Consider the following 2,474-nt stretch of genomic DNA (forward strand, 5'->3'; position numbering starts at 1 on the left):
GGGGTGGATCCCGAACTAGAGGTTATAGGTTTAGGATGAAAGGTGAACTATTTCACTCAGAGGCTGGGGAGGATCTGGAAATGAGCTGCCATCGGTAGTGGTTCATTGGCTTCGATTATAACATGTAAGAGTGGTTCAGATCGGGACATGGATGAGAACGGTATAGGGGGTTATGGTCTAGGTATAGGTTGATGGGACAAGACAGGATAGCACAGACTAAATGGGCCAAAGGGCCTATTTCTGCGTTGTAGTGCTCTAGGACACTATCATTCTATAATCGTAACTTGCAAGTGACATCTCCCAGATCCTCGCCCCTACTCAATCCATCCTCTCCTTGGCCCCTCACCCTCACTCACCATCTCCGTCCAACAGAAAACACCCTTTCTGCCTCTCACCCACTGCCTGTCAAACTCCTCAAGCCCCTCACCCACCAAGCCTCCCTCCCCTCAGCCTCTCCAATAAGCCACTGTCCCCACCCCAACCAGTCCAGATCTGCTGGCAGTGCCTAATTCTTATTTGGTCGTGTTAACTTCTGAAGACATCGGCCTGGCTGTCCCTTTAAACGCTGGCGAGAGAAACTTCACCTTCCAGCAGTGGAGCTGATGTTCCCGACACCGGGGAACTCTGCTCCCGTCTCCATCAGAGAGAGGCTTCACCTTCCAGCAGTGGAGCTGATGTTCCCGACACCGGGGAACTCCGCTCCCGTCTCCATCAGAGAGAGGCTTCACCTTCCAGCAGTGGAGCTGATGTTCCCGACACCGGGGAACTCTGCTCCCGTCTCCATCAGAGAGAGGCTTCACCTTCCAGCAGTGGAGCTGATGTTCCCGACACCGGGGAACTCTGCTCCCGTCTCCATCAGAGAGAGGCTTCACCTTCCAGCAGTGGAGCTGATGTTCCCGACACTGGAACTCTGCTCCCGTCTCCATCAGAGAGAGGCTTCACCTTCCAGCAGTGGAGCTGATGTTCCCGACACCGGGGAACTCTGCTCCCGTCTCCATCAGAGAGAGACTTCTTCACCTTCCAGCAGTGGAGCTGATGTTCCCGACACCGGGGAACTCTGCTCCCGTCTCCATCAGAGAGAGGCTTCACCTTCCAGCAGTGGAGCTGATGTTCCCGACACCGGGGAACTCTGCTCCCGTCTCCATCAGAGAGAGACTTCTTCACCTTCCAGCAGTGGAGCTGATGTTCCCGACACCGGGGAACTCTGCTCCCGTCTCCATCAGAGAGAGGCTTCACCTTCCAGCAGTGGAGCTGATGTTCCCGACACCGGGGAACTCTGCTCCCGTCCATCAGAGAGAGGCTTCACCTTCCAGCAGTGGAGCTGATGTTCCCGACACCGGGGAACTCTGCTCCCGTCTCCATCAGAGAGAGGCTTCACCTTCCAGCAGTGGAGCTGATGTTCCCGACACCGGGGAACTCTGCTCCCGTCTCCATCAGAGAGAGGCTTCACCTTCCAGCAGTGGAGCTGATGTTCCCGACACCGGGGAACTCTGCTCCCGTCTCCATCAGAGAGACGCTTCACCTTCCAGCAGTGGAGCTGATGTTCCCGACACCGGGGAACTCTGCTCCCGTCTCCATCAGAGAGAGGCTTCACCTTCCAGCAGTGGAGCTGATGTTCCCGACTCCGGGGAACTCTGCTCCCGTCTCCATCAGAGAGAGGCTTCACCTTCCAGCAGTGGAGCTGATGTTCCCGACACCGGGGAACTCTGCTCCCGTCTCCATCAGAGCCTGTCCAGGCGCTGGCGGCTCTCCCACCCTTCCGTATTGGAGCAACAGCGGCAGCGCCTGTGGGAGAGACAGACGGGCAAGACGGGCTTTAACTGAGGACGGGTAAAGAGGCGGTGGCCGGCGGGTGATCGGTGGAGACGACAGAGGGCTGAAGACGTTGGGATCTGATAGGAAAAGGAAGCGAGAGGGAGAAAGAAGAGGAAGAATGAGAGGGGCCAGGGAGGAGAAAGGAAGAGGGTAAGGGATGCAGGCAGGAAGGGGAGACGAGGAGAGCAAGCGAGGCGAGAGGTGTTTGTGTCACAGTTTATCACTGACTGAGTACTTAGTGGAAATATTCGAGCTGATTCTCCGGCGCCGTTCGAGCAATTCCTATTAAAACATTTAGGGCGAATTAGCTCTCACCCTGCCGGGGTAAAAGCAAACGCGCACCCCAGATGGGACTCGAACCCACAATCCCTGGCTTAGGAGGCCAGTGCCTTATCCATTAGGCCACTGGGGCTGCCCGGATGCCCAGGCTGCGGCAACCTGCTTTCTCAGGCTTATGGAAGGAGGGCGCTGAGCCCGGCGGCTCGGAGGCCGGGGTGGAGGGTGGGGGTGAGGCTCCACTGAAGGACGGGTCCAGTGATGGGGTAGGGGGCCCCTCAGTGGTGAAATGAGTTGGGTGGGCTAACTGAGACATTCTTTGTTAGTCAAGGAATCGGGAAATGATGTTCTTCAGCCCATCACTCTTGCCGACAGCAGTCTGC

The 2,474-nt window shown here is 57.0% G+C and overlaps 1 non-coding gene across 1 annotated transcript; it reads right to left on the bottom strand.

The window, feature by feature from the left end:
• Positions 1-2,154: 2,154 nt before the first annotated feature.
• On the bottom strand, positions 2,155-2,227 carry trnar-ccu (transfer RNA arginine (anticodon CCU)). Its single transcript has one exon. It is a non-coding gene; the product is annotated as a tRNA-Arg (tRNA).
• Between the last annotated feature and the right edge of the window lie 247 nt (positions 2,228-2,474).

This window comes from Hypanus sabinus, chromosome 10 (assembly GCF_030144855.1).
Source record: "Hypanus sabinus isolate sHypSab1 chromosome 10, sHypSab1.hap1, whole genome shotgun sequence".
NCBI classification, from domain to species: domain Eukaryota; kingdom Metazoa; phylum Chordata; class Chondrichthyes; order Myliobatiformes; family Dasyatidae; genus Hypanus; species Hypanus sabinus.